This window comes from Zingiber officinale, chromosome 3A (genome assembly GCF_018446385.1).
Source record: "Zingiber officinale cultivar Zhangliang chromosome 3A, Zo_v1.1, whole genome shotgun sequence".
Taxonomy (NCBI): domain Eukaryota; kingdom Viridiplantae; phylum Streptophyta; class Magnoliopsida; order Zingiberales; family Zingiberaceae; genus Zingiber; species Zingiber officinale.
In genome coordinates this window covers 78,074,081-78,085,102 of record NC_055990.1, presented here as the reverse complement: position 1 = coordinate 78,085,102, position 11,022 = coordinate 78,074,081, and the positions used below count along the sequence as shown (strand labels likewise).

At 35.7% G+C, this 11,022-nt stretch overlaps 1 pseudogene; it reads right to left on the bottom strand.

Moving 5' to 3' along the window:
- Positions 1–3,033: 3,033 nt before the first annotated feature.
- On the bottom strand, positions 3,034–3,105 carry LOC122054396 (annotated as a pseudogene).
- Between the last annotated feature and the right edge of the window lie 7,917 nt (positions 3,106–11,022).

Sequence of the window (11,022 nt, the reverse complement as noted above, 5' to 3'; positions counted from 1 at the left end):
GCTGCTGCGGTTTCTTCTCCCCTCTTCTCTACTTCTCCCTCGCCGAGCCCCTTTCTTCCTCCTTTTCCCCTTCCTCGCGTGCCCTAGCCGACGCCGTCTCCCTGACCCGATCGATTTGCTCCACCCGAGGGCGCCGCTCGCAACACCTCCCCTTCAACAGTGCTTTAGTGCCGATGCCATGCCCTAGCTTGAAGCCGACGGCCACGGTCCGAATTCTCTCCGGCGGCCACTACTTCGCATTTCTCTGCCCAAGCGTCGGCCTCTCCTTCTCCTCTTCTTCGAGCGTAGGCCACCAGGTTCGCCAAGCCACTGTCTCTTATGCCCTAGCGCCGGCTACCTCCCCTGTGCCTTAGATTTTTAGGTTCACAGCCACCGTCCCTCTCCGATTTCCTCTGTGCCAGCCACCAGGTCCAACCCAGCGCTAGCCGCCGGCTGATTTCCTGTGCCCTAGTCGCCGCTGTGAGGTTTGAGCCGACCAACAGATTCACTGCCGCCACTGTCGGCCAAGTTCCCTCTTCCGTGGCGCTGATCTGGAGCAACTACTGTCGTGCTTCTGTTTTGTGTGTCGCTGGGAGTCGAGAGCTCGAGAAGGCGACAGAGGGCAGTAGTTATTCGGCAGTGGGATTTAAGGTAAGGGTTTAAGGTTTGGTTTTCGATTTTGTGCTTTGATTCTTGTTGTGTTGTGAGCAGCACTTGTGTTGGGTGGAAGATCATGCTAACTAAGGATAGTGGTCTTTAATTGTATATTCATTTTGCTGGTAGTGTATCGGGGTTCCACAGCAGCTGTGATTTTTCTGGCCATAATTTCCAGCAACATCCTTGCTGTGAGAAGTGAGGTAAGGAATAGGGTTTTAATCATATTATCAATGATTGATAGATAGGTTAATAACTAACGTTAACCTAGGTACATGTGTTAATTAGGGTTTTGCCCTAATTTAGGATTTGAGATTTTATTTAGCTATTTAGAAGAATGGTAGCTAAATAAAATGTATTTCAATTCATGACACAGGACTTTGACGCGAGACGCGTATCTCGATTACCAGTTTGGACTTTTCGATTGGAGGCGGGTACTTTTGACTTTATGTCTTTGATATGCATAGTAGTGAATTTAACAAATAGCAACAATTATGTTTCTTAATTGTTTCGGTTAGTCACTACCCGATACTTGTTACATGTTTGGTTGATTGCTTGTTTTGCATCTCATGTTATTACTTACCTGATTATACATGCTTAGGGGTAGTGATATAACCATGCTTCACCATGTTCAGGACCTAGGTGTGATACCTTATCTGATCTGTGTACCCTTGATATGATTTATTAACTATGGTGCACATCATATATGTATATAGATTTGGTTCAGTATATTACCATGCTTAGTGTCATGCACCATTCGCATGATTGCATGCTGTGTGATAGATTGCCCCATTATTGTTGAGCACATCGTCAGTTTCATCACTGTTCTGTGCTCCGTTGTGACACTCATGGGTAGCGTGACGCAACGTGGTAGCACGTCAGTTTGCTCTGTTTGGTGCTCCGTTGGTCCGCTCATGGGTAGTGTGACGCAGCATGGTAGCACGTCAGGGATCCCTCCCCGTCATGGTGTACCGGGAGATGAGAGCATTGCGCTCCCTCATTTATGATTTGGGGTAGGAGTATGTGTGTACTCCGACAGCATCCTGTCCACTCGGTCACTCATCAGGAGTAGTGACGTTATAGTGCACGGTTGTCACAGCCCTACCCACTCGCTCCCACCATTGTGTGTGAGATGGCTGACTGCCGTCAGGGGTGACCATGACTGCATTGGCATCATACGCATTGATGCATTTTATTTCTTGTGATTGTGTTTGCTGCATTTATTTGCTACATATTGGTTGGATGCCCATGCTTGACATGCATACAGGATTTCTATACCTCTCGGATTGTTTATCCTTGTACCAGGTCCTGGTTAGTACAGTATTCTCCTATTATTACGTCAGGAGACTGTACGTATGATTAGTGTTAGTTGTTATTTCCTTACTATGTATATCAGTTGTACCTGCTGAGTGTTGGACTCACACCCTCCTCCGTTGCTATTTCAGGTTGATGCTGTCAGGAGAGAGTTCCAGTTGCTAGTCCCCTGTAGCCCACGAGGCTGTTATTTGTCTTTTGGCTTTATCTACTAGACTATGTTTTGAACTTGTTATGTTTTGAATACTTTAGATCCTGTATGGATTGTACTTGTCGATGGATTTTTATTCGATATATTTTACTACATACCTGCCTAGACGGCAGAAGAGGTAAGTGGATCTTATCGTCGGATTTGTGCTTTATGGGTGTAGTGGAGTAGGGTTGTTTTCGAGTCATCGTACTACTATTCAATTTGATTGCTTATTAAACTGCGTGGATGTCTATGTGTTGTGGTTTGTTTATTATTGTTATTATTCCAGCCGCATGTGGTTGAGGTATATGGTGATGTAGTAAGTTTCAGATTGTCCGCCGTACAGGGGAGATGTTGTCGAAATTTCTTCGGACAGGGACTCCTCCGGGGCGTGACAGCTACTACCCTTTGATCTAGAGATTGACAGGACCTTTCGGAGGAGAAGAAATCTACAGAAGTCATTCCAAGTAGCGGAAGAATCCTCAGAAAATGGCCGACAAATTATTGAAAGATTACGCGGCACTGTATGCACAAGGGGTTCAGCCCAGCATCACCTAACCGCCCATTGAAGCTAACAACTTTGAAATCAAGCCCGCAGTAATCCATATGGTCCGGCAAAATCAATTCGGAGGAGGACCACATTATGACCCAAACCACCACCTAGAGTTGTTCCACGAGATCTGTGACATTATGAAGGTAAATGGGGTTCCTCCAGAATCAGTCAGACTACTTCTCTTCGGGTTTTCTTTGAAGGACAGAGCCAAGCAGTGGCTGAACTCGCTTCCAGCAAACAACATATCATCCTGGGAGAAGTCTGAACAGAAGTTTTTGGATAAATTCTACCCACCCAGCAAAATCGCTCACATGAGGAACCTGATCGCTATCTTCAAACAGATAGACTCAGAATCATTATTTGAAGCTTGGGACAGATTCAAGAATATGTTGAGACAGTGCCCCCATCATGGCCTTGAAAAATGGTTGGTCCTGCACACCTTCTACAATGGGATAAATTATCACACGAAAGTATCTCTTGATTCTGCGGCAGGAGGAGCACTGATGAACAAAAGCCTCGATGAAGCTGAAGAGATCATAGAAACTGTGGCTCAGAACCACCATCAATGGGCATCTGAAAGATCTAGTGGCTCTTTTACGGGGAATCCAATTAAAATGTTAGGGAAATTCGACGTAGGTGCAGTTACACTTATGTCTGTGAAGTTGGACGCTCTGACTAAGAAATTTGATGCAATGGGAGGCAACATAGCTAATGTAATAGCATGTGTTTGCGACACTTGTGGAGGTACGGATCATGCTTAAGACACTTGCCCTTTTGGACCAATATAGGCACAGATGAACCAACTTGAGCAGTGTGATGCAATAACCAGCTACAATCAAAGGAAAAATAATCTGTACTCTAATACATACTGTTGGTGCAGTGAGCACCAGATGATCGAACCTGAGTTTTGATTATGGAAAAGGGCTCAAAGTTAAGTTATGGTGTTATCTAACAAGGTTCATGGAGCTTGCAGGAAAGTCCTAAGTGATACTTAGGCAAAAGTCCTAGCTATGGCTAGGCAGGTGAAAACCCTAGGGGGTGGGAACCTTAGGTCCTAGGGGGTGGTAACCCTAGGTGGAGAAAAATCCTAGGGGGCGGTAACCCTAGGTCCTAGGGGTGGTAACCCTAGGCAGAAAGTCTAGTCGGTCTGGAGGACCGAACTGGCATCAGGTAAATCTCCTGAGTGGAGTAGGTGAGGACGCGTTCCCCGTAGAGGGAATAGTAGGCGTCAGGTCGACCTAGGGTTTCCAGTTGGAAATCCAAAGTCAGACCTGGACAATCCGATGACTGTCAAACTTCATATTTATGATATTATATGTGCTAACTTTTGTTTTGCAGGATATGTTTGTGTTTTGGATCTAACATGTCTTGTAGGTACGAAAAAACAAGGTTAAGCCTCGGATAAACAGTGTCCGAGGCGCCTCCATGGAGCTTGGAGGCGCCTCGGGTGCAAAAGATGAGCTGGCTGCGAAGCAGGCTTGGAAGCACCTTGAAGGAGGCGCAAGGCGCCTTGGACTGGAGGATGAAGGCGCCTTGAGGAAGCATGAAGGCACCTTGAACCTGATAAGGTTCAACCAGTTCATCCCCTATCTCAGCGTGTGACTCAGCCAGCATGGAGGCGCCTTGGATGGCTTTCAAGGCACCTTGAACACCCTTTATAAGAGGGTTTCGACCAACAGCTCAGCAGATCTGATTCCAAGCAATCCTTCTGATACAAGCTACCTACGAGACGATCCCGAAGTGCTGCGACTTGACACCGACAACCCGGAGCTCTGCATCTACTATTTCTCTTGTTGTTGGTAAATTTAACAGCTTTTATTGTAATTAGTTTGTAACACATTTCTGAAATATAGTTGTTGCCCACGGAAAGTGATCAAGGATCGCGGGCCTTCGAGTAGGAGTCGATCTAGGCTCCAAACGAAGTAAATCTCTTGTGTCTCTATGTTTGTTTCTTTATTCCGCTGCGTGTTTTAACTCCGATAGTTTTACGAATCGAACGAAATAGCCGCGAGCGCTATTCACCCCCCCCCCTCTAGCGCTTCTCGATCCAACAATTAGTATCAGAGCCCTAAAGTACAAGCATGCTTAATCTTAATATTTCCTTCACTAACTGTCTAACCTTTAGTTACTTGCTGATTGCCTAGAGGGCAGCAGCTTTCACTTGGTTAGTTGAGTTAATTCCTTTAGTCCAGTTAGATTTGACTAGAGCTGGAAGACTTGACTTGATTACTGTTAATAAAGTATTTAACGCCCAGACTTATATTGATGCACAGAAATAAGCATTCTTGAGTCCAGGCTGTACCCTATGCATCTCACACCATTCTATATTTTTCAAGCACAAGCAAGGTATACCTAGGTGTTTATGAGATGCTCTGGCTTAAATCTAGGGGAACATGATTTCTAGGGTAAAGCCTAAACTATGTCCAATTTTTGAAAATTCTAAGAAAAGGGGATTTTTGAAATCATTATTTTTCCTAGATTTTTTAAAAAATAAGAGAATGAGTTTTGAAGTAAGACAATGAATTTTGAAAATTAATATCTATTCTACTCAACACATCCCTATTTGTCTTCTAAGTGCACTGAACTCAAGTTCAGGTAAAGGTTTTGTGAAAATGTCATCTACGTTTGATTTGGATTCAACATAGTTGAGTGCAAGTTTACCTTTAGCTACATGATCCCTTACAAAGTGGTGTTTTACCTCTATGTGTTTAGTCCTAGAGTGGTGAATTTGATTTTTAGTTAGATTAATTGAGCTTATATTGTCAATTAAGATTTTTGTATTTTTGTATTCTAATTCATAGTCTTTTAAGGTATGCATCATCCACAAAAGTTGAGAGGCACACTCTCCTAGGGCTATGTATTCAACTTCAGTGGTGGATAGAGCAACACAATGTTGCTTTCTGCTTGACCAACTTACTAGGCACTGACCTAGGATTTGGCAGCTACCACTTATACTTTTTCTGTCTAATTTACACCCGGCATAGTCTGAGTCAGAATAGTCAAACAGGTCAAAGGTGCTAGTTCTAGGGTACCAAAGTCCTATATTGAGGGTGCCTTTTATATATCTAAGTATTCTTTTAACATATGTTAAATGTGATTCTTTTGCACAAGATTAGTATCTTGCGCACATACCAACTGCAAATATTATATCTGGTCGACTTGTAGTTAGGTAGAGTAGACTTCCTATTATACTTCTATAGTACTTTGGGTCTACTGGTTTTCCTTCTTGGTCCGAGTCAATGTTGATGTTAGTGTCCATTGGGGTATTTATGATTTTTGAGTTTTCCATGCCAATGTTTTTAATTAGTTCTTTAGCATATTTAGTTTGGTAAATGTAGATTCCATCTTTTGTTTGTTTAATTTGTAAACCTAAGAAGAAATTTAATTCTCCAACCATACTCATTTCAAACTCATTTTCCATTAATTTAATGAATTCTTTTAGAAATTTAGAGTTAGTTGAGCCGAAAATTATATCATCAATATAGATTTGGGCTATGAAGATGTCTTTTTCTATAGTTTTTACAAATAGAGTTGGATCTATGTGACCTTGGTTAAAGCCTTTGGATGTTAAGTAATTAGATAGTCGTTCATACCATGCTCTAGGAGCTTGTTTAAGTCCATATAAGGCCTTTTTCAATTTAAATACATGATTAGGGTAGTCTAAGTCCTCAAATCCTGGGGGTTGATTTACATAGACCTCTTCTTTAATGAACCTATTTAGGAATGCGGATTTTACATCTATTTGGTACAATTTAAACCCTTTATGTGCTGCATAGGCTAGCAGCATCCTAATTGATTCGAGTCTAGCTACTGGTGCATAGGTTTCGTCATAATCTAAACCTTCAACCTGACTAAAACCTTTGGCTACTAGTCTGGCCTTGTTTCTAACTATTTCACCCTGATCATCCAATTTGTTCCTAAATACCCATTTGATGTCAATTATGGACTTATCTATGGGTTTAGGTACAAGTTCCCAGACTTGGTTTCTTTCGAATTGTGCTAGCTCTTCCTGCATAGCAATGATCCAGTCTGGGTCGGGTAGGACCTCTTCTATAGTCTTAGGCTCAATCTTTGAAATAAGGGCAATCTGACTTATATTTCTATATGAGGATCTGGTTCTAACTCCTAGGTTTGGATCACCCAAAATTTGGTCAGGTGGATGAGAGGTACTTGCTCTAGTTGGTCTTATAATTGGGTCAGAAATCGGTTCCTCTGGTTTATTAGTGTTGGGATGAATTTCATCGTCTTCACTAATTCTTGGATTAATGTCAACATTTTCGTTTAAGTTAGGTAGATTATTTTCTTCATCAAATATTATATTAGTTGTTTTTCAACTTTTAGGGTATTTTGGTTATAGACTCTATAGGCCCTACTGGTTGTGGAGTACCCTAAGAAGATTCCTTGGTTGGATTTGGGTGTAAATTTTCCTAAGTAATCTTTAGTATTTAAAATATGAACTTTACATCCAAAAACTTTTAGGTAGTTTAGGTTGGGAATTTTATTATAATACATTTCATAAGGAGTTTTATTGTGATATTTGTTAATTAGAATCCTATTTTAAATATAATTTGCTGTATTTATGGCTTCGGCCCAAAATTGATGACTTAAGTTATATTCATTTAGCATGGTTCTAGCAGCTTCTTATAGGGTTCTATTTTTATGTTCCACTAGACCGTTTTGTTAGGGGGTTCTAGGACATGAAAATTCATGTTGGTATCCATTGATTTTATAGAATTGAGTAAACCTATGATTTTCAAATCCCCCCCCCCCCCATGATCACTTCTTATTCTTTTAATTTTAGTATCTTTTTCATTTTCTGTTAACTTGCAAAAATTACTAAATTCTTCAAAAGTTTCATCTTTTGTTTTTAGAAATTTTACCCAGGTGAACCTAGAGTAGTCATCAATTATTACTAAGCAATACTGGTTCTTGCTTAGTGACTTGGCTCCATGTGAATCAAATAGGTCAAGGTGAAGGAGCTCAAGTAAAGAGTTAGTTCTTTCTTGATTAGTTGACTTGTGGGTTGACTTGGTTTGTTTTAATTTCCTTGTTGACAAGCATTACAGATTGAGTTTTCAATAAATTTTAATTTGGGCAAACCTTTAACTAGACCATTTTGACTCATTTTTTAAATGAGTCTAGTGTGAGTGTGACCCAGTCTTCTGTGCCACAACTCAGATTCCTCTTCTTGTGTTAGAAAACACTTTAATGAGGAAGTGGGTAGATTAATTGAGTACATATTATTTTTCCTAAGCTCTTAAGTGTGATTTCTGGATTTTCAATACTTTTAACTAAACAACTAGATCTGTCAAAGGTAACTAAGTATCCACTATCACATAATTGGCTTATAGTTAGAAGATTAAAATTGAAGTTTTCAACTAATAGAACTTTTCGAATAATAAAATCGGAACTAAGTTCAATGTTACCTCTTCCGATTACCTTAAGTTTGCCGTCGTTGCCGAATGCAACAGACCCTAAATTCTTTAGTTTGAGCTTTGTGAACTTTAGTTTATCTCCAGTCATGTGTCTGGAGTATCCACTATCTAACATCCACTAGTCCAATTCTTTATGTTCCTACACATAAATTGTTTAAATTGGACTCTATTTGATGAAAAGAAAGTGAAGTGATTAAGTTTGACTTTGTATTTGTTGAAACAAAGATCTAACTTTATTTTGAAGTTTAACAAAATTAAGTTTACTAATTTTGAAAATTAAGTTTGATTGATTTTTAAAATAATTTTGAAAAATTTTGAAAAAAATTTTAAAGGAATTTTGAAATTAAGTTTTAAAGATTTTTAAAATAATTTTGAAATATTTTGAAAATATTTTTAAAGGAATTTTGAAATTAAGTTATAAAGATTTTTAAAATAATTTTGAAATATTTTAAAAATATTTTTAAAGGAATTTTGAAATTAAGTTTTTAAAAGATTTTTAAAATAATTTAGAAATATTTTGAAAAGTTTTTTTAAAGGAATTTTGACATTAAGTTTTAAAGATTTTTAAAATAACTTTGAAACATTTTGAAAAGATTTTGAAATTAAGTTTTAAAGATTTTTAAAATAATTTCAAAATATTTTAAAAATATTTTGAAATAAAGTTTTAAAGATTTAAAATAATTTTGAAATGTTTTGAAAAGATTTTGAAATTATGTCTTAAAGATTTAAAATAATTTTGAAATATTTTGAAAATATTTTGAAAAGATTTTGAAATTAAGTTTTAAAGATTTAAAATAATTTTGAAATATTTTGAAAAGATTTTTAAAGGAATTTTGAAATTAAGTTTTAAAGATTTTTAAAATAATTTTGAAATATTTTGAAAAGATTTTTAAAGGAATTTTGAAATTAAGTTTTAAAGATTTTTAAAAGAATTTTGAAATATTTTAAAAAGATTTTGAAATTAAGTTTTAATGATTTTTAAAATAATTTAGAAATATTTTGAAAAGATTTTGAAATTAAGTTTTAAAGATTTAAAATAATTTTGAAATTTTTTGAAAAGATTTTTAATGGAATTTTGAAATTAAGTTTTTAAAAGATTTTTAAAATAATTTTGAAATATTTTGAAATGTTTTTTAAAAGAATTTTGACATTAAGTTTTAAAGATTTTTAAAATAATTTTGAAATATTTTAAAAAGATTTTGAAATTAAGTTTTAATGATTTTTAAAATAATTTTTAGAAGATTTTTCTGAAAATTTTGAAATTAAGTTTTAAAGATTTAAAATAATTTTGAAATTTTTTGAAAAGATTTTGAAATTAAGTTTTAAAGATTAAAATAATTTTGGAATATTTTGAAAAGATTTTTAAAGGAATTTTGAAATTAAGTTTTTAAGATTTTTAAAATAATTTTGAAGTATTTTGAAAAAAATTTTAAAGGAATTTTGAAATTATGTTTTAAAGATTTTTAAAAGAATTTTGAAATTGATTTTTAATAGAATTTTTAAAATAATTTTAAAATTGTTTTTTTTTTAAATAAGATTTTTAAAAGAATTTTGAAATTTATTTTTAATAGAATTTTTAAAATAATTTTGAAATTGATTTTTTTTTAAAAGATTTTTAAAAGAATTTTGAAATTGATTTTTTTTTAAAAGATTTTTAAAAGAATTTTAAAATTGATTTTTAAAAGAAGTTTGAAATTGATTTTTAAAATATTTTTAAAAGAATTTTGAAATTTATTATCAGAATATTAATTAATTTAAAATGGTTTAAAAATCTTTAATTCTCAAATCATATTATGATTGCAAATGTTAACTCCAATTAATTTTTACTATAGTCTCAAAGTTTAATATTTACTAATTTGAAATTCAAACTTATATTTTCATATGTTTTATTGACAAAGTTAACTTTATCTCACACTCACTTATAAGCTGAATATAATTGGCAACCTAGAATAGGTGAGATGGAAAATTAGGAACATTATTTTATTACTTATGTTTATTGACCTCTCATACTTGGACTCTAGGACCCTAAGAATTTATTAAGACATTAATTAAGGGGGAGTGATTTTGAGTTGGTCTTAAAGTTAGTTTTTCCAAGTTAGTTTTTCATTAAAGTAATTTTTTTTTACTTGGTTTTTAAAATAAAAATTATCTTTAACTTGACTTAAAAATTAAAAACTATTTTTTTTCCTTATCTTCAAAAATTCAGGTTATTTTTATCTTAGCTTAAAAATTAAAATTATTTATGACCTGACTTTTAAATTATAACTCCTCTAGAAGTTAAATGTTTTAAAAGCTAAGTACTTAATTAAGTTTTCTCTAACTAAACATAGTTAAATTATTTTTCTAAACTTAGCAACCTGGCAAGATATTTTCTCAACGCAATCATTTTTAAGCTGAAAACATAGTGTAACGACCACCCTTCTTACTACTCTACTACTCTCTAAGGTGACCGTTACTTAACTATTAACTCTACTTAATCGGTGTAATCGAAATCACGAGGAATCCCTACCGAAAAATTTCGGCAGAGTCTCCCCTGTACCGGTGACCATAAACATCAATACAGACACAGTATACACAGCCACAGACGGCTGGAACATATATCAAACAACTCACACAGTAAATAATCCAAAACAAAAGAGAACTATACCAGAAATCATCACACAAGATCACAATTCATCTACTAAGTCCTAATAACATCAAGATAACATATACCATCCCGAATACTTCTAACATAGCAAAAGAAAAAGAAAACTAAAAGAAACTTCTTCCTAGTCCCAAGGCTTCCATGGTCCAGACATCGCACATCCACCACACATCTCCTTGTCGCCTTCCTTCTGACTATAGCTTCCCTTTACCTTTATCTGCAGTAGGAGGAAAATAAATCTATAAGCGAAACG